Genomic DNA, 27677 nt, shown 5'->3' with positions numbered 1-27677 from the left:
GCAGGCCCAGTCACCCCCAACTTCCCTCCTCTGCCAGCCTGGTCACCCCTAACTGCCCTCCCCTGCAGGCTTGATCGTCCCCAACTTCCCTCCCTTGCAGGCCTGGTCCCTCCCAACTGCCCTCCCCTGCTGGCCTGATTGCCCACAAATGCCCTCCCCTGCTGGCCATCTTGTGGGGGCCATCTTCTGTCCACATTGGGCAGGATCTTTGACCACATGGGGGCAGCCATCTTGTGTGTTGGAGTGATGGTCAATCTGCATATTACTCTTTTATTAGATAGGATAGAAGCCTGGGTGCATGGGTGGGGGCCAGCTGGTTTGCCCTGAAGGGTATCCCGGATCAGGGAGGGTGTTCCCTTGGGGTGTGGGGCAACCTGGGCGAGGGGCCTGTGGTGGTTTGCAGGCTGGCCACGCCCCCCAGCGACCCAAGTGGAGGCCCTGGTATCTGGGATTTATTTATCTTCTACAATTGAAACTTTGTAGCCTGGAGCAGAGCTAAGGCTCCTGCTTGCTCCGTGGCAGCAGCCATTTCTGTTGGGACTTATTTATCTTCTATAATTGAAACTTTGTAGCCTTAAGTGGAGGCCACGGCAGGCCAGGGTGTGCAGGAAAGCTTGGCTTCCTCCATCACCAGGGGCAACCCTAGCCTCCTGCTCTCTCCAGCTCTGTGGCTGTTGCCATTTTTGTTGGAATTTATTTATCTTCTATCATTGAAACTTTGTAGCATTGAGTGGAGGCCTGGGCTGGCAAGGGCAGGTGGAAAGCTTGGCTTCCTCCATTGCCAGGGAAACCCAAGCCTCCCTCCTGCTCTCTGTGGCCGCAGCCATTTTGGTTGGGTTTATTTGCATATTCACTCCTGATTGGCTGGCGGGTGTGGCTTGTGGGTGTAGCGTAGGTACAGTCAATTTGCATATTACTCTTTTATTAGATAGGATTTTCCATATGAACAACTGTAAACCTACTTTTGCCCAACCCTGTATTGCTTTCCTCCTTAAATTACTCTTTTTTTCAGTCACAGGATACATACCTGTACACTTGCTGCAGCTGTTATTATTACCTAAACAAAGTTAGGAGTAGATGGAGATGAAACACATTGCTGATATTAGTGGTAGCGAATTTCACTGTAATGATTGTACTAAAACTATGAACCATATGCTATAACTTAGGGAAGTTTTCATTATTGAGAAGTAATTCTGCTAATTGTATTTAATGTAGTACAACTGCACTGTGATTTTCAAATTCCTGTTTCCTAAGTCTAACCAGTTAATATCATATTCCCAATGTTATAGGCCAGTGGTCGGCAAACTCATTAGTCAACAGAGCCAAATATTAACAGTACAATGATTGAAATTGCTTTTGAGAGCCAAATTTTTTAAACTTAGACTTCTTCTAATGCCACTTCTTTAAAATAGACTTGCCCAGGCTGTGGTATTTTGTGGAAGAGCCACACTCAAGGTGCCAAAGAGCCGCACGTGGCTCACGAGCCGCAGTTGGCCGACCACGGTTATAGGCCACCAGTGATATACAAGGTGGGGCAAAAGTAGGTTGACAATTGTGAGTACTTGAAAGACTTTATTCTTGTATTATTATTTATTATATTATTTTCCATACAAACAACTGTAAACTTACTTTTGCCTCACCCTATACTTTATTAAAGAAATAAAAGCCAATGTATAATATAAACAGGATAGGAAAAAGAGCCAAAACGTATTTTTTTGGTGTCTTAACCCTGAATCATTAAACAGTTCTTTTTGCCTTTTTTTTTTTTACAGTTAAGTGTTCCCAAGAGTACTTTTGAAATTAAGAGCTTCATCAGATTATTTTTAAAAAATATCTTTTCATTGATTTCAGAGAGGAAGCGAGAGGGGGAGATAGAAACATCAATGATGAGAGAGAATCATTGATTGGCCGCCTCCTGCACATGCCCCACACTCGGGATTGAGCCTGTAACCTGGGCACGTGCCCTGATCAGGAATCAAACCGTCACCTGATTCATAGGTCAGTGCTCAACCACTGAGCCTTGACAACTGGGCCAGATTCTTTTTGCTATTTTTAAAATGTTATTTTGCATAATCAAAGCATGAGAATATACACAAGTTTTAATTTAAAAACTTTGATCTACTGTTCATTAATAACAAATGCATCCCAAACGCCAGTGCCCTAAATCCCAATGCTAGTAGCATATTATATTTTGCTATTTGGGAAAATGTATGTGTTTGAGACAACAGAAGAGGTAAACCATACTTTCCTTAAGGCAGGACAATAGGTTTAGGATTCTTGTAAATAGGAATCTAATGGGTGGTCTTAGAAACATTCTGGAAGTAAAACTTCCAGAAATATCAAAATTTTAAAGACAGATGAATAATTTAGAACTTGAAAGTTATATACTTAAGTCAAGAATGTGTCGTTCTTTTTTTGGGGAAAAGCTTCAAGTTTGGCAATTGAAAAAGACATCCAAGTTGTATCTGAAGAGAAACAACCTGTTAATATTAGTTCAATTTAAAAATCATAAAAATAGGCCCGACTTTAGAAAATACGACCTTACCATGAGGCAATAGAAGAAATGAAATTGTCTTCCTTAATGGAATTACCATATTAACTTAATAAATATTATATATGCAATCTCAAAATTCTTATTATTACAATTCCTATCAATATCTTGGCACAATTTTTAGTAGTCATAGATCATTTTATGTGGGAAAAAACAGATCCTAGAACAGGTAAAATATATTGAAAAATAAATTGGGTGGAATTACTCACTTGTAGCTACAGCAATCAAGACAGCATGGGCCCAGCTGGTTTGGCTCAATGGTTGAGCTTCCACCCATCAACCAAGAGGTTACCAATTTGATTCCCAGTCAGGGAACATGCCGGGTTGTGGACTCCATTTCCAGTAGGGGGCAGCTGATTAATATGTTTCTCTCTCATCAATGTTTTTCTCTATCCCTCTCCCTTTCTCTCTCTCTAAAAATCAATAAAAACATATTTTATATTAAAAAAGACAGTGTGGTATTGGCAGAGCAATAGACACAGAACAATAGAACTAATCAGAGAAGCCAGAAATAGACCTACACATTTATGCTCAATTGCTTTTTGACAAGGATGCAAAAGCACAGTAGTGGAGGAATGGTGCTGAAACAATTGGACAACTGTAAGGAAAAAAATAACGTTGACCTAAACCTCATACCTTTACACAAAAATAAACTCAAAAATAGGTCACAATGTGAAACGTTAACACCATAAAACTTGAGAAGAATTTTTTGAGAAATTCTTCAGGAACCAGGTTTGGTAAAGAAGTGTTAGACACATCACCAAAAAGACAATCCATAAAAGTAAATATTAATAAATTTGGCCTCATCAAAATAAATGCTTTTGTTCTGTAAAAGAGCTTGTTCAGAGGATCAAAAGACAAGCTACAGAGTAGAAGAAAATAACTGTATACCACATATCTGACAAAAGATTATCTAGAATAAAGGATGTTCAACATCATTAGGCATTGGAAATGCAAAATGAAACCAAAATGACATATCACTACACACCTATCAGAATGGTTAAAAAGACAAAACAGTAACAATATAAAATGCTGACAAGGATGGGGGAAAGACTGTACTACTCCTACATTGCTGGTGGGAGATAAAACGGTACAGTCAGTGTGGAAAAATAGTTTGACAATTTCTTATAAAACTAAACATGAAACTTGCATGCACCCAGCAATTGCACTCTTCGGGCATTAATCCCAAAGAAACAAAAGCTAACATACACACAAAAACCTGTACACAAATGTTTATAGCAGCTTTATTTTTAACATATCTGGAAATGGCCCAGATATCCTTCAATGAGTGAATGGTTAAATAAACTGTGGTATATCTACAATATGCAATACTACTCAGCATTAAAGTGGAAAAAGGTATTGATATACACCAAGCATGTCAAACTCAAAGGCTAACACGGGCCAAATAAACAAGATTTAAGTTTATGTGGGCCGCAAAAAAACAAAAGCTTCAATTTTCATAGAAATGTAGATTTATTTCGATAGAGACATGTTGAAGACAAAGGGCTGAAATAAATGAGTCATTGTTAACATAAAATAATAGAACATTTTAATAAAAATTAATATTTTTTCTTGAACATTAACTTACCAGACACTGAATAACTGCACAATTTAATAAGCGTAACACAAATAAACCTATTTTTCTTGTTCTTTGCAGCGATATATTTCCTGTTGCACATGCCAAACAAGTCAGTCCAAGACTAATGACGTGGCAGTAGGCTGCTAAAATATTCGCTGCTAGTATTAGTGGAGAGAAATGGTGCGCCTGCATGTAAGGTGTGTAAGGGAAATGAATGCAACATGATTATAGTAATCAGTCATTAGCAAACATTGTAGTTCGTTATTAATAATTATGTATAATAGGATATTGTAAAAATTAAGTTATAAAATTTTTATTAAAACCTTTCTTACATACCCTTATATTGGCTGGGCTGCAAAAATATTCTTATTCTTTGTGGTGGGCCTCAAGTTTGACATGCTTGATATACACAATTTAGATGAATCTCCAGAAAATTATGCTGAGTAAAAAAAGCCAATCCCCAAAAGTTTCATATTCAAAAATATACAAATGGTGAACAGACCAGTGTTTTCCAGGAAGAAGAGGAAGCAGGTGTTTGCTGTCATAAAAGGGTAACAAAAGGGATTCTAGTGGTGACGGAACTCTTCTGAATTTTCACTGTATCAATGTCTTGATTTTGATACTGTTCCATAATTTTGCAAAAGGTTACCATTGCGAGAAACTGGGTAAAAAGTACACAAGATCTCTCTGTGTCATTTCTGACAAGTACTGTGTCTATGATTATAGCAAAGTAAAAACTTTTAACTAAAAATGTAATTTGGAATTACAAATATGCTACAATTAAATTCATAGGTAAAAGGGAAGAAAATCTACTTGCATTAACTCCATATTCTGTTTTAAACATGATTCTAATTAATCTTTCCAAAACATTATTTTTTAAACTTTATTATTATTCCATTATTGACATAACTACTGACATGACCCTACTAGAGTATTTGATCTGGCTAAAACATTTTTCTTTCCGTTCTATATATACAGTATAAAAGGCTAATATGCCAAGTGTCCCTCCTATCAGTCGCTATGACACGCACTGACCACCAGGGGGCAGACGCTTAACAGAGGAGCTGCCATGACATTTACAAAGAAATGGCACTGTGGACCTGGCACCAACAAAGCAACACTTAAGCTTCCCCCAAGTGGGACACAGGCCCTGCCACCAGCCTGGAGTGATAACCCACCAAATTGCAGCCAACGCTGCCAAGACCCCATGGTGCAAAATGTAGCCCACAGTCCAGCCCAGCCCAGGTGGGTGCCGGGTAATGACATCACATAGCAACGCCTGGCTTCCTCTCCCTAGCAACTAGCCTCCTTTCTGTTTAGAAACTTGACCCGACTAAAAAGAAGTATGAAATGGTGGACTTTGAAAATGACTTCAGGTTTCCTCACTGCACAGAATATAGTCTAACACAGCTGCAGTTAAATATTTTACCCTTTGTTCTACCTGCGTGATCTACAATAATAATCTGCTGCATGTTGATATTTACTGCTATGTTGCTGACAATTACCGGAAAGAAAAGTTGGAGTGCTTCACTGGGCTGGAAAAAGTTTAGCTAAATCAGAAAGCAGGTCTAATTAAGCAAGTTTATTCTATATATATAAAAGGCTAAGTTGACTCGCCCATGCGTGATTCATATAAAGCTCTCGCTGGCACCAATCGCAAGTATGTGTTTCAATCTGTCATTGTTGATTGTGAATTTGGTTGACACTTCTATTATAGAGAAAGGGTGAATAGCGATATTAAAATATTTCTTCTAATTAATTTCCTTTCAATGTGCATGAATCTGTGCACTGGGCCACTAGTATCAAAATAAAAAGCTGATATAATGGAGAACTTCAGGTCTAAAACCCATCGGTGCATGACAATTTAGATATCTGATTTTAGAAATATATTTTACTTGTTTAAGTGATACTTCTCCCTAGTTATTCCCATGGCTCACTCCTTGATCTCCTTCATGTCATGCCTCATATACTTCCCTCTCAGTGAAATCTTCTGTGACCACATGATTTGAAATGACAATGCCCTCCTTCCCATTTCCTATTCATTCAATCCTGTTTTAATATTCTCCATAACACATTACCATAGAACATATTATATCATTGTTTACTTCTTATCTCCCCTTAATAGTATGTAAATTTCATGAGGGTGATCATTTTTGTTTCAGTCACAGGTATAATCCCCAGTGCCTGGAATAGTGCCTGACCTATAGTAGGCACTCAGTACATATCTGAGTAAGTGAATGAAATGAAAAAATTTTTTTCTTGGTGATAAGTAATACAAAATTGACTCTATGAGAGTGATATAAAATGCAGTTTAGAAGAATTCAGAAGTGATAAATCCTAAAATGTATACCCAATATACTGTATTGGAATTCGAGTTTTATCTATCTTTTGGATGCATTACAATATAGGAAACTTTAAGATGAATAATTAAGGCTGCAGTTTTGTAAGCATAAGGAGTACTTTGGATTAAAGATATGACCCACAAAAAGAATCTGCCACTGCAAAACTATTGCTAATGAATTTCCATTGGCTATGGAAGAACTGGAAGCTGTTTAAGTACAGATGAAATGAATTTCAGAGAGTTCATGTCAACTTTAATAACATGGCATCTGACATTTTTGTTAACATCTGAAAGAAAACACCAATCAGTATCAGTTGATTCAGGGAAGAAGAGGCATTCCTATTAAACAAAATTGAAACCTGGACGTGGTTTTTAAGTTTATGCCGAGAAGAGTGATGGATCAGGTATCAGGAGACCACATCCTCTATCACTCACTGTCTTAGGCACTGTGTGCTGAGGCAAATCAAAATCAATTAGAACTCAGTTGCCTGATCTGTAAAATATTAGTGGCTAGAATAGACTCTGAGCTTTTCAAATGTTGACATTGTTTCATTTATCTTAGTGATACCAGTGCCTGGCATACTGTTGATAACTAATATAGGCCCATTAAATGAATTAAGTAAAGTTCTAATTAGGTCTCCCAGAAATTGCATCTTTTCTTTTTTTTTTCATTAGGCTTTGAGAAATGGTGATATTCTGAAACTATCATTTCTTATTTATTTATTTGTTTTTGTTTGTTTGTTTTATTGTCTAAAGTTCTACATATGTCTCCTTTTCCTCCAATTGACCCCCCCCCCAGCCATTCCCACCCCGGGCAAGCCCCCACTGTATTTTTTTTTGACTGAACTACAGCCCTCCTCTCTGAGAAGCTTATCCTTTCCTAATGGGCCTGCAAGGTACGGACTGCCCATAAGAGCAAGAAGGCTGGGGCCAGGAATTTCTCTGTACATGAATTCAGAAGATAGTGGCAGAGTTGGGTTCTAGGTGTCTTTAGCTATTTTCATCTATGCTATGCAGGTGAATCTGGGGTCAGGGGTACTTGAAAGAAAAGCCGTGATCTAAAACTGACATATACACTGAGTGGCCAGATTATTATGATCTCTGAATGCATAATAATCTGGCCACTCAGTGTATATCCTATATAATAAAAGGCTAATATGCAAATTGTCCCCTCGACCAGGAGTTTGACCAGCAGGCAGGCCGGCCAACTGCCCATGTCCCCTCCCCCTGGCCAGACTGGCCGGACCCCCACCCATGCACGAATTCATGCACCGGGCCTCTAACACACACACACACACACACACACACACACACACACACACACACACCGAGTGGCCAGATTATTATGCATTCAGAGATCATAATAATCTCAGTGTATATTATTTTTTAATCACTTGATGGTATGTTTTTATTGATTTTAAAGAGAGAGGAAAGGGAGGGAGAGGGAAGAGAAAGAGAGAAACATCAGTCAGTTGCCTCCTGACTGGGGATCAAACTGCAACCTGGGTATGTGCCCGGACCAGAAATTGAACCTGAGACACTTCAGTGCACAGGATGACACTCCAACCAAGTGAGCCACATGGGCCAGAGCTGAAGTTTCTTTTCACCATCCTTTGATAATCCCTAAAAAGTAAAAAAGGTAAAGACTCTTTCAAATTTAATGCCACACTTTCTAAATGTAAAACACCAAGTTCTTCTGAAAATGTAAAGTGTTGAATGTATTCAATATCATTTCTGAATGGATACATAAGAAACTAGTACTAATGGTCACCTCTTGGGAAAGGAAGTGGAGGATTGGGGTCAGGAGGCTTATTTTTATTTTTAAATGTTTTTATTGATTTCAGAGAGAAAGGGAGAGGGAGATAGAAACATCAATGAGAGAGAATCATTGATCAGCTGCCTCCTGCCCCCTACTGGGGATCGAGCCCACAACCTGGGCATGTGCCCTGACTGGGAATCAAACCATGACCTCCTGATTCACAGGTTGATGCTCAACCACTGAGCACACCAGCCAGGCTTATTTTCTTTATGTCTTTATACCGTTTTAATTTTGTTCTGTGCATATATTTTATATTTCTAAAGTAAAATTTAAAAATAAATATATTGGATGTTTTCAATAATGCTTTAGATGGACTAAAACCATTGCGTTTAAAAACATTTATCATTTACTTCTACACTTAATCCTGCTTACCTTTGATTCTTAGAGTAGGTGTTCAGTAAATGTGTTTAAACAAGAAATTTGCAAACATCTACTATACAATAAGTTTTACAAAAGGTGATTATAAAACGTTTATAGGCTTTCCACTATTCATGTAAAAAGACTACTAGGGACAAAGGTACTGGGAACAAGTTGAAGATAATAAGGTAGTAAGCATGAGGAAACAATAAAAACAGCTATATTAAATGTAGAAATCAATATTGCTCAGAGTCAAGCAAAAAAAAATGATTTATTATCAATAGCAGAGTAGTGATAAATAAACCGTTATCTTGTCAGTACCACCTCTAACTAATTAGCTGACCTGTGGTTAGACATTTAATATTAACATCTCCCATTATTCATAATAGCCAAAAGGTGGAACAACCCAAATGTCTATCAATGGTTAAATGGATAAGCAAACATGTTATATCCATACAATGAAATATTATTCAGCTACAAAAAGGAATAAAGTATTGATACATGCCATAATGTGAATGCACCTTGAAAACATTATGTGCTAAGTGAAAGAAGCCAGACACAAAAGACCACATACTATATGGTACATTCATATGAAAGCCCAGAATTGTGAAACCTATAGAAATAGAAAGTAGATTAGTAGTTATTTAGAGCTGAGGAGGTAGAGGGCTGGAAAGAGTGATAAGTCAGGAGTATGGGGTTTCTTTTTTTAAAAAAATATATTTTATTAATTTTTTACAGAGAGGAAGGGAGAGGTACAGAGAGTTAGAAACATCGATGAGAGAGAAACATCGATCAGCTGCCTCCTGCACACCTCGCACTGGGGATGTGCCCGCAGCCAAGGTACATGCCCTTGACCGGAATCGAACCCGGGACCCTTCGGTCCGCAGGCCGACGCTCTATCCACTGAGCCAAACCGGCCAGGGCTGGGGTTTCTTTTTGAGGTGATGAAAATGTTTAAAAATTGACTGTGGGGATAGTTGACCATATTTGTAAATATGCTAAAATCCACTGAACTGTACATTTTACATGAGTGGTATGGAATGTAGATTACATCTTAATAAAATTGCTTGAAAAAGGGCTTCCGGTCAAGATGGCAAAGTAGGTGTAAACACCGTGCTCGTGCTCACCTCCTCCCACTACTACAGCAAAATTACAGCTAAATTATAGAACAACCACCCTGGAGAACCACCTGAAGAATAGAACTCCTATAACTAAAGATATAAAGAAAAAGCCATGTCAAGACTGGTAGGAGGAGCGGGAAGGTGAACTAGGCTGGTCTCATACCCATGTGTGATAGTTAAAAGTCGGGAGGGATATCTCAGCTGCAGAGGTTCCCCACTGAAGAGTGAGGGGTCCCAGCCCCACACTGGAATCCCAAGCCCAGACCACCATTGGGGAAAAAGGAGTCTCCACAACAGCTGGCTGTGAAAATACACAGGGACTCAATCTGGATGAGTTGGAGAGCTGCTGCAGACACAGGCATCTTCTTAAAGGGTCCATGCACAGACTCACTTGCTCACAAACACTCGCCCTGAGCTCCAGTGAAGGGACAGTAGTTTGAAAGGCTTCAGGAACATAGAGGGAAGAACTGAATCGTCCGGCTTCAAGGCGAAGGCTGGAGGGGCAGCTCTCTCCTGTGCTCTGGATGCCATTTGTTCCTTTGTTGAGTTCCCCCACCCCACCCAAGCTTCTACCACACCCTTCAGGCCCAGGCAGGCACTAAATCTGAGTCTCCATTAACCCAGTTAACATAGCTCTCACCCCATCCTAGTGATCTCTGAGACCCAGACCCACCCAATTACACACATGAGATCAAAACCTTTTTTGATGGCTAACCCACAAAAGGGGCCAGCCTGGGCCCATGCTGTGGACATTCCTAAAATCTCTTCAAGGTCCACAAACCCCAAACAAGCAGCTGCTGGCTGCAGCATACCCCGTACCTCTTGCTAAGAGACCCCAAGACTGGCACTAGTGGCAGCTGACCTTGGTTCACAGCATAACCACTCTCAAGTGCCTCCAAACCCTGCACAAGCAGCTACCAACCAAACTCACTTTCAAGCTCCTACCAGGTGGCCCCAGGCTAGACACAGGCAGAGGCTGATCTTGGCCTGCACAGCAGCCCCTCCCCAAGAGGCCACAGAACCAACACACCAGGTGGCTGGCTTCAGACCACGACAGAGCACCATCTGATTAGCACCATAAATGACATACCCAAAGGGTCAACTGAGCAAGCACCTGAGCCCCACTAAAGCAAATCTCCCTCTGTGGGGCCAACCCCCACAAAACAGCTTTTCTGCCAAAGTTATAGCCAGTCCTCACAGTCAGTCAGCCTTAGGGTCAATACCACCCACTGACATGCCAACAGCAATCAAAGCTCAACTACAACAGGAGAACACACACAACGCACAAAATGGATACCCCTGGAGCACCCAGCTCAGATGGCCAGGGAAACCACCTCTGGGCCCCACAGGACACCTACTACATAAGGCTAGTCTGCCAAGACTGGGAGACATAGCAGCTCTATCTAATACATACAAACAAACGGGGAGGCAACCAAAATGAGAAAACAAATATATCCCAAATTAAAAAATAGGACAAAACTCCAGAAAAAGAACGAAACAAAATGAAGGCAAGCAATCTACCAGATGCAGAGTTCAAAACACTGGTTAATAAGGATGCTAAATGAACTTAGGGAAAGAACAGATGATCTCAGTGAGAACTTCAACAAAGAAATAGGAAATATTTAAAAGGAAGCAATTGCCTTAGCCAGTTTGGCTCAGTGGCTAGAGCATTGGCTGGCAGACTGAAGGGTAGTGGGTTTGATTTTGGTCAGGGGCATGTGCCTCAGCTGTAGGCTCGATCCCTGGTCCCCAGTTGGGGTGCATGTGGGAGGCAACCAATTGATGTGTCTCTCTCACATCAATGTTTCTCTCTCTGTGTCTCTTTCCCTCCCTTCCACTCTCTCTAAAAAGTCAATGGGAAAAATATCTTTGGGTGAGGATTATCACAAAAAAAAAAGGAAGCAATCTACCAAATGCAGAGTTCAACACTGGTTATAAAGATGCTCAATGAACTTATGGGAAAAAAAGATTATCTCAGTGAGAACTTCAACAAAGAGGTAGGTAACATTAAAAGGAGATAAAATACATAAAAAAGAACCAGTTAGAAACAATACAATAACTGAAATGAGGAATACACTAGATGGAATCAGCAGTAGATTAGAGGAAGCAGAGGACCAAATCAGTGATTTGGATGACAAGGTAGCAAAAACACCCAATTGGAACAGCAAAAACAAACAAAAAAAGATTTTTAAAAATAAGGATAGTTTAAGGGACCTCTGGGACATCATCAAACATAATACCATTTGCATTATGGGGTGTCCAAAGAAGAAGACGCAAGGAATTGAAAACCTATTTGAAGAAATAATGACTGAAAAACTTCCCTAACCTGGGGAAGGAAAAAGACATACAAGTCCAGGAAGTGCAGAGTCCCAAAAAAACATGAACCTAAAGAGGCACACACCAAAACACACAATTAACATGCCAAAGGTTAAAGACAAAGGGAGATTCTTAAAAGCAGCAAGAGAAAAGCAGTTAGTTATCTACAAGGGAGCTCCCATTAGACTGTCAGCTGATTTCTCAACAGAAACTTCCTATGCCAGAAGGAATTGGCATGAAATACTCAAAGTGATAAAAAACAAGGACTTACAACCAAGACAACTCTACCCAGCAGCAAGGCTATGGTTTAGAATCAAAGGAGAGATAAAGAGCTTCCCTGATAAGAAAAAGCTGAAGTAGTTCATTACCACTAAACCAGTATTGCAAGAAATGCTAAAGGGACTTCTATAAGAAAAAAAATATGAATAAAAATATTACAGAAAAAATATTCTCACTGACAAAGGCAAATACATAATAAAAGCAGTGGATCAACCAACACTAAAGCTAGTACAAAGGTTAAAATGCAAAAGTAGGAAGATCATGTATAATTACAACAGGAAATTAAGGGATACACACAAACACACATGCACACACAAAAGAAGTAAAAAGTAATGACAAAAATATAAGGAGGGTGTGAGTAAAAACAGTGCTGATTATAGAATGTGTTAGGACTTAAGCAACCATCAACTTACAGTAAAATAGTTGCTATAACCATAGCTTGGTGTATATGAAGCACATGGTAATCACAAACTGAAAATATACAAGAGATATATGAGAAATAAAGAAAAAGGAATTGAAACACAACACTATAGAAAGTCAACAACATGCAAGAGAATAAGAAAGGAACAGAGAAGAACTACAAAAACAATAAAATGGCAATAACTACATACCTATCAATAATTATTTTAAATGTAAATAGATTAAATGCTCCACTTGAAAGAGGAATGAATAAAGTGTTATCCTAATATATAAAAACTCTGGGTCCCTCACGACCGGAGGCTCGACCAACCGGAAGTCAGTCCTGCAGTCAGCAATTTGGTGACTGCTGCGGCTGCAGGCCTGGTGACCCAGCACTGACTGCTGAGGGGGCTGCAAATCAGGCCTGGAGAGAAACCTGAAGAGAGAAGTAGGGTCTGATCCATAGCCACACCCCCATTTCTCTCCAGGCCTCCTGCTTATCAGGCCCCATTGATAGGCCCAGAGACGCTGATTGGCATAGAAACCGACGAATCAGAACCAAATCTGGGTGAAGTGTGAGGAGCCAATGGCTGCCTAGGAGGTGGAGCTTTTGACGCTGATTGGCATAGAAACCGACCAACCAGAACCAAATCTGGGTGAACTGTGAGGAGCCAATGGCTGCCTAGGAGGCGGAGCTTTTGATGCTGACTGGCATAAAAACTGACCAATCAGAACCAAATTAGCCAGCAGAGGAGGGCAGTTGGGGGTGAGATCAGGCCTGCAGGGGAGGGTAGTTGGGGGCGAGATCAGGCCAGCAGGGGAGGGCAGTTGGGGGCGAGATCAGGCCAGCAGGGGAAGGTAGTTTAGGGGTGATCAGGTAGGCAGAGGCAGTTGTGGGTGAGATCAGGCTAGCAGGGGAGGGCAGTTAGGGGTGATCAGGCAGTCAGGCAGAGGCAGTTAAGAGTGATCAGGCAGGCAGGCAGAGGGGTTAGGGCAGTGGTCGGCAAACTGCGGCTCTATTGACTAATGAGTTTGCCGACCACTGGGATAGGGGCTTAATCACAAGGAACAACAACAGCCTGTAATTATTGGAATCGAGAGTCTAGGTCAGTGGTCGTCAAACTCATTAGTCAACAGAGCGGCAAACGGCAGCTCACGAGCCGCATGTGGCTCGCGAGCTGCAGTTTGCTGACCACTGGGTTAGGGGTAATCAGACAGGCAGGCAGCGGCGATTAGGGGCGATCAGGCAGGCAGGTGAGCAGTTAGGAACCAGTGGTCACAGATTGTGAGGGGGATGTCCGACTGCCGGTTTAGGCCTGATCCCAAGGGGTCACTGATTGGAGAGGGTGCAGGCTGGGCTGAGGGAACCCCCCTCCTTCGTGCACGAATTTTGTGCACCGGGCCATTAGTATATATATGCAATGAAATATTACTTGTCCATAAAAAAAGAATGTAATCTTACCATTTGTGACAGCATGGATGGACCTAGCAGATATTATGCTAAGTGGAATTAGTCAGAGAGAGAAAGACCAATACCATCACTTAATATCTGTAATCTAAAAAACAAAATAAATGAACAAGCAAGACTAAAGCAACTTCATAGATGCAGAGAACAAAATGATGGTTGCCAGATGGGAGGAGGCTTAGGTGGCTGGATGAAAACAGTGAAGGTATTATAAGAAGTACAAATTAGTTATGGGGATGTAAAATACAGTTTAAGGATTTTAATCAATAATATTGTACCAATTATACATGGTGTCAGGTGGGTGAAAGATGTATGGAATCATTTTGTAAGTTATATAAATGTCTAACTACTATGTTGTACAGTTGAAACTAATACAATATTGAATGTCAACTGTAATTGAGAATAAAATTTTTTTAAAAATTAAAAGTTAAAAAATTTTAAGTGAAAAAATACTAATATGTCCCAATCTCCTCTTTAACTCTAAAGTCAAGCAGTTCTTACAATAAAAGTGCAATCCATACCATTTACCCATGACCATCCTTTTAAAATAACTAAAAGAGAAAGAAAACGAAGGAAGGCACTTGCTTTGCTTAGTCTTCTTATAGGTTTGCATCATTATGTATTGTGTTCAAGGTGACTCACAGGTTACTGATTTGCTGATTAGTATTTCACAATCTAATCTTTATACAGTGGAATATTATTCATCCATAGAAGAGAATTAAACTTATTATCCAGCAAAAAAATTATTCATGACCATTTATTTTTCACTCTTTCAAATGTATGTAGGGAGACCTGGTGTGTGTCAGATGCACTGTGAGCAAAATAGGAGAATGGGGCCTCTCGCAGGGTTTATTTTCCTTCGCCCCCAGAAATACAGTTGTCTCTATGGTACATGGCAGGAATATAGTACTATTGTCTTTGAAGAAAACCATACAGCACACCAGACATAGTACATCTGAGCACAGTACATTCATTCAATTCTCTCCCACCAAAATGAAACAATGATCAGATTTGGAATCCTGGGTTTTCCTGCTCATTTTAAATTCTGTAACATTCAAGAAGTTCAAGGCAGGAAATTAAGGTATAGCTAGACCTGTAGTTACTTACTATTATCCGTGAGTCAGATAAAACAGAATACTGTACTACAGAAAATATGAGAGCTACATGTACAAGTCAATGGTGAATCAATGTTTTTAAGAGCTTCTGCATATATGGATATTTCCACAGCTGCAGAATCAACTACTGCAGAAGTACATGCTGAGCACACATTTACAATTTAGTAAAGCTGGAAAGAATTTTATTTTTGTTAAAACGAAGTGGGGTGGGGCTCATTTTCTTGCCAAAGGGCTATTCTATTCCAAGACACTGGTGTTTGCTGACCTTCATTTATAGGCTGAGCAATGTTCTATTTAAGTAAAATTAACTCATTGTGGGCACTTTTTTAGGATGCGATAATTATTGCAAAGAAATAACAATGTTTAAATTTGATTTGTTCTTAGTTTAGATTTGATTATATTGGGTTATAAATGAATGTCTTTGTTGGCACAAGGTTTAAATTTAGAAATTATTTTATGTTCAGAAAAGAGGCGGTGAGAGCGTGTGAGGGCGTGTGCGTGGTTGTGAGCATGGGTGTGAGACAGTGCGCAGGAAAAAAAAAGAAAAGAGGACATATTTAAGTTCATTTTCTGCATATGAGGATATTTTTAGGTTTCATGAAATCAAACATTACTTTTGTGTTTTTCTCTTTTACTAGACTGCAGAAGTTATCATCGATCTTTGTAGCTCTAGCACCTAACTGACTTCATTGAACTTTTATTTAGTTGAATGGATGAAATCATTCCACAGACTAAGGTATTGTCTGTATTACTATCCTTGGCTAACTATTACTCCATTTGCAGTTTGTACTTTCTCAATATATATTTGAGAACTTTGGTAATATTTTAAAATTTTCCTGAGTTTTACATCTATTTATAAATGGCTTACAAGCCTTCTTTTACATAATACATATTTCAAGGTACTTGACTTGACATATCAGCCTTCTGCTTGGTTTTATAGAAATTTTCTGTGGTTAGGAAAGTTCTCCCCCTTCTGCTAGCCCTTATGAATATTTTCTAGTTTGTTTTTTAATTCCCCCCATATGTTTTTCATTGATTCTAGAGAGAGAGGAAGAGAGAGGGAGAGAGAAAATGGGTGTGAGAGAGAAATGTCGATTGGTTGCCTCATGCACACGCCTCAACTGGGGATTGAACCCACAACCCAGGTATGTGCCCTGACTGGGAATCGAACCCACGACCGTTTGGTGCACAGGGTGACACTCTTAACCACTGAGAAAACAGCGGCTAGGGCTTTAGTTGTCCCCCTCCCCCAGAGGTCCAACTAATGCTAGAATATTTGGATTTAGCACATGACACCAAATGCATGGGTTAGTTTATATATTTAAACATGTAAACCTATCAATATTACTTTTTTGCTATCTACACTTAATGATAACTTGGCTATATTTGTTTTTAAATTATCATAATACAAAAACTTAAAATTTTAATTATTTATAAACACTTGCAAAAAAATAAAAGAAAAAATGATTTCACTGTAGCTGTAAACCGGAGACCCACAAACTACTCAAAAAAAAATTTTTTTATTTATTGTCTAAAGTTTTACATATGTCTCCTTTTTCCCCGATTAGCACCCCTCTCCTCAAAATATTTCTTGAATGTGCCAATGTCCTTTATCATTTCCTGGTTTTTCTCTTTGAAAACTTCCACTGGAAGAAATAATGGCCATCATAAATTTATGATTAATATGTTTTGGACTCATCCATTTCTAAAGACTACATGTCATCTTGGAAAGCTATTAATTTAATTTATAACCTTCTGCCATCTCCAGCATTTTTATGTTTTTACTATTTTATCTTTTCTCCCATTTTTTTAAAGGTAAACTTTCTAACATTCACATTTTTACGATTTCTACTATTGTAGAAACACTGAAGAACTTAAAGAATTTTTTCCTCCCCCCCAAAGTATTACTTTTCATCCTTATCTAAGCTATATTTGTTAATGGCCATGAACTTATAATGGTATCTGCAATGTATTAAAAGAGTCATATTTCCAATTTTCTTTTGAGGGCCAGTTCTTTAGACTCTTGGATGGCATTTCCTCACAAAAGAATAAATTAAATAGTAAACAGCTTTCTGAGGTAAGCCAACCTGGAACTTTGTTAAAAATCCTTCACATTCACAATGAAAAGCAATTGAAAGCAGTATTTTCACAATGCCATTATAAAACAGAAAAAAATAAACGATCTTATTTATCTTATGTGGTGACACTTAAGGAAAAGAAGTTTGAATTAAGAGAACAATGAAGAGGTAGGTAGATAGATGTACACACCTAACAAAGATCATATGTAAGGCAACATTAATTGACTGGTAAATGGGAACATTTATTAAGTACCTACTAATATGCTAGTTTCCTTATAAATGTTCTCATTTGATTCGAAGGCCAACAATATAACAAGAGGTATCCTCATTTTATAAATGGAGAAATTGAGATTTGGAGGACTTAAAAGAACTTCTGCAATGTCACAGATATAAAATAACAAAGCCATTTTATGCTAAAATCCATTCTGACTATGAAATATAGTATGTATATGATACCCCTGAAAAGACAAAAAGAGGTGGTTAGAGAGAGTTGTCAGGTCAAACAAACCTTCCAACATGGTCCTTAGTGAGACTGCTGAAGTGCGGGGAGGAGAAAAATGTCAGGGCAGGTCTATGAAGCAGCATGTTTAGAGAGGCATATGCAATGTACAAGGAGCCATTGGAATAAACAAAATATTTAATACAAGCGTTTGTAATTTAGGGAGTCACCATATACTGAAACTAGGTAACAAAGTAAATGGCAGCATCAGAATTTTCACAATTGAATTTTTGATTAATAATATTATTTAAGCAACCTGAATGAAATAAAAAAGTTTTAGTTTATTGAGTGATGGCAAGAGACCAATAGCCTGAGATTAAAGAAGCCTATCAACAAACAGTCGTTTAACCAACTCCAGGATGAAAAGTTTCTGTAGAATACTGAAGGTTTAGCCCTGACTGGTTTGGCTCAGTGGATAGAGCGTCGGCCTGCGGACTCAAGGGTCCCGGGTTCGATTCCGGCCAAGGGCATGTACCTTGGTTGCGGGCACATACCCAGTAGGGAGTGTGCAGGAGGCAACTGATCGATGTTTCTCTCTCATTGATGTTTCTAACTCTCTATCCTTCTCCCTTCCTCTCTGTTAAAAATCAATAAAATATATTTAAAAAAAAAAAAGAATACTGAAGGTTTATGATCACAAATAAGCTCTGTATGCTTTTTTTTTAGATTTAATATTTTATTTTTTTATAATTTTTTTAATTTTTATTTTTTACATGTGTCCTTATTCCCCCATAACCCCCACCCCACACTTATGCCCCACCCCCTTGTTGTCTGTGTATGCTTTTAAAAAAACGTATATTTTTATTGATTTCAGACAGGGAGAAGGAGAGGGAGAGATAGAAACATCAATGATGAGAGAGAATCATTGATTGGCTGCCTCCTGCACGTTCCCCACTGGGGATGGAGCCCACAATGTGGGCATGTGCCCTGAGGAATCAAACTCGTGACCTCCTGGTTCATAGGTCGACACTCAACCACTGAGCCATGCTGGCTGGGCTAAGCTCCATATACTTGAACCAAGTTTTATAGCAACCTGAAATCTACAGGCGACTGAAAAACAAACCTGTCTCCCTTCCTCCACTAAGAGCTCCGTTTCAAAAAAATAGAACTTCCTATGATAGTACACCGCACAGATTCTACTTCATCCTGCTTTGCACCTGTTAACTAGATCAGAGGAAACCAAAATATTTCCAAGACATATACTTTACCTAAACCAGGTCCAGTTTGGTCAGTATGACACGCTATATAAAGAATGGCTTTTTTTTTTTTTTTTTTTAGTGCCACTGTTTGCAATCAAGACTCTTTTTGCTTAAGCAATGTTTAACTTCCAGTGATTGTCAAAGGAATTCATGTTTAAAAACAAAAAACTTCTTGCAATTTCTATGTATTTATCTCAAAGAAATAGTCGCAAAATGGTTCTTGCCCAAGGAAGTTCCCTGAAGCCCTTTCTATAAGATATGGAAAAAACATAAAAGTCCAACAACCTGGAATCAGTAAAAAAGATTACAAAATATCCATTATATAGACTACCATCCAGTGATTTTAAACTTAAAAAAATTGATTACATGAAAACATGTTCAGAATGCAGTAAGTGAAAGAATGGGATAAAACTGTATGTGCCATATGATCCTAATTGTAAAAATACCTAACTTTCTCTAGACACAAGAAATAGATAAAATATATAAAGAAGTGGTCGGTGGTACAATTTGGAGTAATTTAAATTTTCTTATTTATAAACCCTGTTACGTTTTTCTTTAAGATTTTTATAATGACCTTGTATTTCTTTTAATCCAAAGTAAAGTGATTAAAAAAATCTTAAGTATGCACCACTTAGGACACTTTTCCAGTGTCTTAGTTTACTTTAGTAACCTTTAGATGACTAAATCATACATACTGACTTTTATAGCAACAGAATATACCCCAGGAACCATTTCCTGTCATTTTCACCTCTGAGAAAACACTGTTCAGTCTATAATGGTAATTCTCCCTGACCTGAAATATAAGCCCCAAAATACCAAAAAGGACTTTAAGAAATGGCAAAGGAAAATGTGCAAGCAAATTAAGAAATACGGGGGAAAAGCTTAAAAATTATACTCATCTCTGAAAGACAATGTACCATTCAGCGTGAATAAGAAAACAAAAACAGATCCAGAGACAGAGAAACATCGATCAGACCATCAAACCTCAGAGGGAAGGTAGGGGAGGGTGGGGGTAAGGGGCAGAGATCAACCAAAGGACTTGTATGCATGCATATAAGCCTAACCAATGGACAGACAACAGGGGGGTGAGGGCAGGAGTGGGGGAGATGGGAGGGGGTAAATGGGGGAATAAGGACACATATGTAACACCTTAATCAATAAAGAAATTTAAAAAAAATGAAAATGTCAATCTGGCCCAGCTGGTGTGGCTCAGTGGTTGAGCTTCGACCTAAGAACCAGGAGTTTGATGCCTAGATTCTTGGTCGGGGCACATGCCTGGGTTGTGGACTCAATTCCCAGCAGGAGACTTGCAGGAGGCAGAATCGATGATTCTCATCATTGATGTTTCTATCTCTCTCTGCCTCCCTCTCTGAAATCAATAAAATATATTCTTTAAATGTCTATCTGAGTGCACACTATATAATCAGATCATATAATATAGAACGCAATAATATCAATATTCAAAGCTATGATACTACCCCACAAATTTTATTTTATAGAAAGTAAAAACTTTAGCTTAGCCAGTGTGGATCAATGGTTGAGACTCGGCCCATGAACCAGGAGGTCAGGGTTCGATTCCTGGTCAGGGCACATGCCCAGGTTGCTGGTTCAATCCCGAATACAGGGTGTGCAGGAGGCAGCCTATCAATGATTCTATCTCATCATTGATGTTTCTATCTCTGTCCCTCTCCCTTCCTCTCTCTGAAATGAATAAAAACATATTTTAAAAATAAAAAAACTTTTAAAGAAAGTAAAAGCTTTCTAAATAAATATATATAACAGTTTAAGAGAACCAGTTATATTTTCAGTGAAGATAACAAAAAAATTGCTATATTTTAAACCAGAGATGGTAAAAATTAGAGCTTTGACTAAAAAAAAAAAGATTTCTGTTAGCAAAAAAGAAGCTATTTTTCAGAACTGGTCCTATGATACCAGGTTATTTTAAAAGTCCTTTAACCCAGGGCTTCCTGCTTATTTCATTTTTTAAAATTTTTATTTTTTCTGCCAACTTATTTTCATTTTAATTAACTACTATCACTTTAAAAGTGATATTTTAACAAATGTCATCAAACATAATTTTAACCAAAGATAAAAAAATGTACACATATAATACCTTAATAAAAATTTGAAAAAAAAATAAATAAATAAAAATAAAAAAATGCATAATTCAAAAGAACAACAGTTAAAGAACCATCATATAATTGGCAAAATTATAATAAACATTAAAAATTAATTCCAAATTAACAGATTTGAGGGTAATGGGTGAAAATGGCCCATCTATAAAAAGAAAGACAATGACCCATTTAGCCCAACACGTTTGTTTTTCAAGTGAAGATTTATTAACTTTTCACCTTTTCTGTGTTAATGATGGCTCGGACCCTTAAATATACAGATTATCTTCATTATGCGCATTTGCATACTTGCATGTTGTCCTCCCAATTATAAGGAGAAACACTTGATTTTTCATGAGCAATTTTACACAAAACCTCCTATTACAGGCAATCACAAAACTAAGAATGAAGCATGATTAGCCAACAGATTCTGTAATGATTAATAATGAACATCAAAACACTGCTCAGTAGTCCTTGAGAAAGGTCTACCACCTGTGGTAGCCTGTGAAAGCCACCACCACATTAATGGCTTTCACAGGCTACTTGGCACAGTAGAGGGGATAAAAATACAAGAAAGTATTACATATAGGTTTTTATTCTCTTGTTATCAACCATTTCTCTTATTTTTCATTATAATATGTCTGGCTTTATTTCTCCTTTGCTCATGGAATTGGATGGCTGAAGAACTTTTACAGACAAGTACAAATGTGGCAAGACTTAAGTGATGAGAACTCTACCATTTCTATAAACTCTTATTAAAGCTCTAGTGTTTCTATGATATACTACTACAGTACTTTGAATTTATATAGCACCTGTCTGCTGAAGAGCCAAGGCTTACATAGCTCACTTATCCTTTCAGCATGCCTGTGAAATACATAGATTGGAAACAGATGGCTAACAAATAAAGTAAAATCCAGATATGAACAGAGAACTTCCAAGATTTACTTAAGATGGGCTATCTGTCCAAACTGTAGAGGACTAAAAGGCCCTGGATTCCACACTCAGTGCCTTTTTCAATTAACAACACTATCTCCTTTCTATCAAACAAATTTCTACACTGGTAGGAAAAATTAAGTTTTCTCATAATATAAAATCAGTTGGTTTAATGTGCTAAAAATCCTTGTTAAGAAATGATATAAAAGGTACCTCTATATTTTAAAGAACTAACATTAATCCTGGAATAAGCCAGTGGTGATCATCAACTTGCCAACAAGTTATTTAACTTGGTTCAATAAAGTTGCATTGAAAGCTGAAAATTCAAGTGATAAATATAACTAAAATAAGCCAGGCTATAACTATTTGAAAAAAAAAAATTCCAGGAAACCGAAAACCTTGAGCTATGCCCTCATTTCATAAATGAGAAAATTCATGGTGTCTGGCACATGTGTGTACTCAATGTTAGTTATCAATATAATAATTTTAAGTGGCTTTCTCAAGGTCAAACTATGAGTCAGTGGCAGAGCCATGTCTAGAATCCAGTTCTTCTGGAGCCAATTCCCACATACTTCCCCACTAGTATTTTCATTTTCATTTAACCAGCAATGCTTTTCATCCCTAAAGCAGTTTATACTCAGTAATATTTGTCCTTCAAGTGCTAAAAATAAGGCAAATTCAATATTAAACAAATTGAATGTTTTGAAACTACCTCACCTCCCAAACTACCTACAAGATGGCTCAAGTATTATCCGATCTTTTCCTGAGGCTGACATTTCATGACTAGCCAAGCCATAACTTTAACCAAAGTTCTCTCATAACTAAAAACAGCTAGTCGTGACCACTGGTGTCTAAAAGAGCTTCCTTTTTAATGTATCCAAAAAGCTTTTGAAACTTCCAATACATTGAACATACGTTACATGTTACATCACTCCTTAGAAATAATTTATACAGACTCAGAACATGATCTAGCTGTTTTCTTCTAAACCGAGTTTTATTATTTTCACAGATCAAATTTTCCACCCCCTGGATTACTTTTCACCAAAAAAGAAATTATCATATGAGCCAGTACAAAATGATTCTAAAAACAGATACCCAGGTTGTCATGTATAGATAGATGTTCACTTGTAATTTTATACCAGCTACTTTTGGAATCTGTACTAAATAGCAAAAACAAACAGTTTAACACACATTCCACCTAGATTATGCTATATCAAACACAATAGCAAATTCATGAATTTATCATATGTGCTAAGAATATTATGTCAGTAAATTCCTTGGAAAGGCAAGGAGAAATAATGCCTAAGACAGAATATGGAATAATGAATGGCAAGTGGACTTTCTTCCTTTTCCCTGTCAGTTTCACCAAAAATAATCACTTTAGTACTCAAGCACCATGGCCAAATTATCTTCCCTCTTAGTTCGGTGCTCAACCGCTGAGCCACACCAGCCAGGCTGTACTGTCCTTTTTTAGGTTAAATATTTATTAGAAGCTCAATCTAGCACCCTGGCCAGGTAGCTCAGTTGGTTAGAGCGTTATCCCTATCTGCCAAAGTTGCGGGTTTGATAGGGAAACAACCAATGGATGCATAAAGAAGTGGAACATCAAATCGATGTCTTCCTCTAAAATCAATCAATAAAAAAATTCAATTTAAAATTATATTGTCATCTCACTTCCACTGGTGGGAAAGGGTTGTTATCTACTAGTGTAGTTAACTCCAGTAACTGCAGGTGCATTTTAAACCCATTTCCAGCTAATGTGTGCCCCAAGGCTAGCCCTTGGGGTCAGAACTATGTGCTTAAAGTAGTTCTAGTTTTTAGGCTCAGAAACCCAAGCACAGCAGGAAAATAAAGTGCTGGAGTCAATCAGAGGTTGCTGCAGTAGACAAAGGGTTTTTGGCTAACGCATACAAAGCCAAAATTTCTTAATGTTCCCAGTTTCATTTTTAGCTGCCCTAGTTGTTTTCAACGCTGCATCCATTTTTGTGAATAAGTAAAGCTTTTAAACTCATGACCTCAGAGATTCCTCTGCCCATTTCTATACTCTGCAATATATAATCTGAACACCAAAACTGCCACGTATTTCCTACAGCAACCATAATTTGGGTCACAAGGGCGGGTATTGGTCAAGATGGGAGTTGTTTCAGCGCCCTCTCATTATTCTACCAAACTTTGGACAGGCAAAGACCCAACCAAATCAACTTGTCAAATTTTGTGTCCACTGTTTTTGTTCCTGATTTCTTTTTTTTGAAAGTGAAATCCTTTCTTTTTTATATATATATATTTATTGATTTCAGAGAGGAAAGGAGAGGGAGAGAGAGAGAGAGAAACATCAATGATGAAAAATAATTATTGATTGGCTGCCTTCTACACACCCCACATTGGGGATCGAGCCCACAACCCGGAATGTGCCCTTGACCCAAATGGAACCCGAGACCCTTCAGTTGGCAGGCCGACCCTCTATCCACTGAGCCAAACCAGCCAGGGCTGTTCCTGATTTCTGATCCAATTAATTCCAAACCAGAAAAAACTGGTTAATTTAATTTTTTTCTTTTATTAGTTTTTATTTTTCAATTACAGTTTACATTCAATATTATTCTGTATTAGTTTCAGGTATACAGAATAGTGGTTAGACAACCATATACTTTACGAAGTGTTTTCCCCCAATATTTCCAGTACCCACCTGACACCTTACACAGTTATTACAATATTATTGATTATATCCGCTTTGCTGTACTTTACATCCTCGTGACTATTTTGTAATTACCAATCTGTATTTCTCAATCCCCTCCCCTTTTCCTCCCAGCCCCCCAAATCCCTCCCCTCTGGCAACCAACTGATGGTTAATTGTAGTCAAGAGATAATCAATCCACCACCTTCAAACAGAACACTACAATTAGAATATAGGCCAGACCCAAGAATATGGACAAAGCCTTATTTTTTAACATTATCTTAGAAGATATAGCTTCAAATCCATCAGTTAGAGATGAAATAGGGTATGAATAAAATAACAATTTTCCTAGAAAATAATTAGAAATTTTTTTTTTAATTTAGAAAAGCCATCACTAGATTGAAGGCTCATGGGGGTGCGGTATATGTCTCAGCACAAACATATCTCAAACCCTTATTTTAAAAACCATTCCTGTTTTTATTTTGGATAAAATCTGACCACTAAATTCCCTCTCTGTGCCCCTCATTCAAATTCAAGTAGAATTCCCTTGAGTAGAGGCTAGTTCATATTCCCCTCCCCCTTTTTGAGGCTGTAGTTTTTGGAATTCGGGCTTCAGCCATTACATTCCAATCTTAAAGTCAAAAGAAGTCATGTGACCATTACCCTAGGGGTATCAGACTTGGGGCACGTGATGGCTACTGGCATGTGTGGGACTCCTACCACTTCGTTGGAATTCGCTGTGAATTGCATCTCCAGGATCAAACTTAGGCTTCCAATCACATTGTGACATCCAGCTAAGTGGAGTAGTGCTTACCTCTCAGTAGTTTTTAACTTCACCTACGTTTTCTACCTACTGTGTGGCCAGCCAGGCTCTCTTCCCCATCCCCCATCCGTCATAGCAGGCCAGGCACTCAGCATCCTGTCTATCTGATCCTAAAAGGCAAGGCTCTCCAACCCAGTTAGTTCTAAGTTCAACCTTCTGCAGCAGTAGGGATGTAATACACAGCAGGTGAGGAGCAAGAAGCACCGTGTACGGCATTAACCCCACTCCATTTTCCGGGCTAGGATCATCTCCTGCCCTGGAGTGAGGCCAAAGGAGCCGCCCGCAAACGAGAGCCGGAGCAGCAGCGGCGGCAACTTTGGAACTGGCGAGAAGCCGGGGCGCGGGTGGTCGGCGTCCCCCAGCCTCTCATTAGAGCGCTTCAGGATAGCGGGTGGAGAAAAGTAAATACCGGCAATTGCAGCTGGTGGGGGGTGGGGGATAGTACCCCCCTCCCACAGCCCTCTGTGCCTTCCAGAGCACCCCGAGAGGTCCCTGGCTGCCTCTGTCCCTACCGCGCGCTCTGGCTACATAGCCAGAGGAGCTGTTGAAGGGAGCCGACGGGCGGCGGGGGTCGGGGAAGAGGAGAACAGAAAGATACTGCCCCGACGGCTTGGGAGATGTTCGGCTACTGAAAGGGAAAAAGTGCTTACTCATAGGGAGACGCGGTGCGATCACAACGCTTTCGCTAAGTGCACGGGAAGCAGGCGGACAGGACGGCGGGCCACAGGAGCCTCGTCCCCTCCAGGGGACGCGGTACCCCCAAGCGCCCAGGGGCGGCGCGAGCCCGCGAGGTCACCCGAGGCGGGCGAGCGGGGGGGGGAGGGGGGGCGGAGGCGTCGCGGGCTGTGGGCTCCAGGATTTCCTGAATCCGGAGCGGAGCGGGGCGGGGGTGAGGGGGGGGGGTGCTGGGTGGTGGCAGTAGCTGGAGAAGGACGACAGAGGGAAGTTAGGAGCTCCATTTCCACTTGGGGCCATGGCCACGCTAGGGAAGAAGGGCAAATGTTGGCGTCAGGGACTCCAGCTCAAGGTTGGCAACAAGTCGAGCAACTACTGGGAAAGAACCTTCTCTATAGTGAAGAGCAGAAAACGTGCTTGAGGCGGGTGCTGGTCTAGGGGAACACTGTCACCCACACCCATCCCTGACGGTAATGAACCCCTTGGCACCCAAGGGCTAGAAAAGAGATTTTTGCAGCGCCCCCCCCCCTCCTGCCCTCTGTTCCCCGCCCCCCGGCCGAGGCACGTTCCTACTGAGGTTCCGGGAGATGCTCTACCCGGACCCACTCCTGCCAACGCCCCGGCACACCCCCTGTCCTGGTGCCCTCCGGTGCCGACGATGCACTTACCTAAAGTCGCAGAGTACCGGATCTGGCCCGACCGCCTCTGACCAACGCGCTCAGACAACTTCTGCCTCTCGGAATCTTTGCGGCTGCGGTTCTAAAGCCAGCACTCCCTCCCCTCCAGCCAGCCCCTCCGCCCCTGGGCCGATGCTATTGGCTCGGGTGGTGCTTGCAGGCGGCCTGGGAACCAGGAAGCCGATTGGGCCACGAGCCTGTCACATCAGGTGGGTGGAGTGTTGGGAGAATAATCACCAGGACCGGGGAGCGATGGGGACAGGAACCGTGCGGCTGGGATCTGAGATTGGTCCCCCGCGCCTGCTTCTCCTTCTCCCTGGCTATGAGATTAGAAAAGTCCACAGTGTTGAAAAAAATCTTGTGGAATAAATGAAAAGATGGGAATATCGGGAACAAGAGTTTGAATGCCACCAAACCCCTATTTAAGTCTATGGAGGGTACAGTTTCTCCCCGAAATCTTGAAGAGAATGTCGGTATGGGGAGGGACATTTCTAGTAGTTTTATTGGCTCCAGTCAGCCCAGGTGCGGAGCAGCGCAGAGGGAAAACCTCAGCAATTCTCCCTTTCCTTAGGAGGTCTCGGGAGCAGATTCTGGACAGGACGGGGCTCTCAAGTGTTTAGCTTCGTGCTCAGTAAACTGTTCACCAAAATCACCTGTCTGGTATGTATG

General features: G+C 39.8%; 1 protein-coding gene across 4 annotated transcripts in view; it reads right to left on the bottom strand.

The window, feature by feature from the left end:
- PLS3 (plastin 3) overlaps nucleotides 1-27125 on the bottom strand; it is a 98896-nt gene extending 71771 nt beyond the window's left edge. For 2 of the 4 annotated variants that reach the window (XM_080653318.1, XM_080653315.1), the window contains exon 1: nucleotides 27000-27125. The gene's annotated coding sequence lies outside the window, so the exon portion shown is untranslated. Of the gene's footprint in view, nucleotides 1-26306; nucleotides 26428-26999 lie in introns of those variants that run through there. The other 2 variants (XM_080653319.1, XM_080653316.1) reach the window with 1 other exon arrangement.
- Nucleotides 27126-27677: the final 552 nt, after the last annotated feature.

The sequence above is a fragment of the Plecotus auritus genome (assembly GCF_963455305.1).
Source record: "Plecotus auritus genome assembly, chromosome: X".
NCBI lineage: Eukaryota > Metazoa > Chordata > Mammalia > Chiroptera > Vespertilionidae > Plecotus > Plecotus auritus.
The sequence above is the reverse complement of the archived record's forward strand: the minus strand, read 5'-3'. Positions and strand labels throughout refer to the sequence as shown.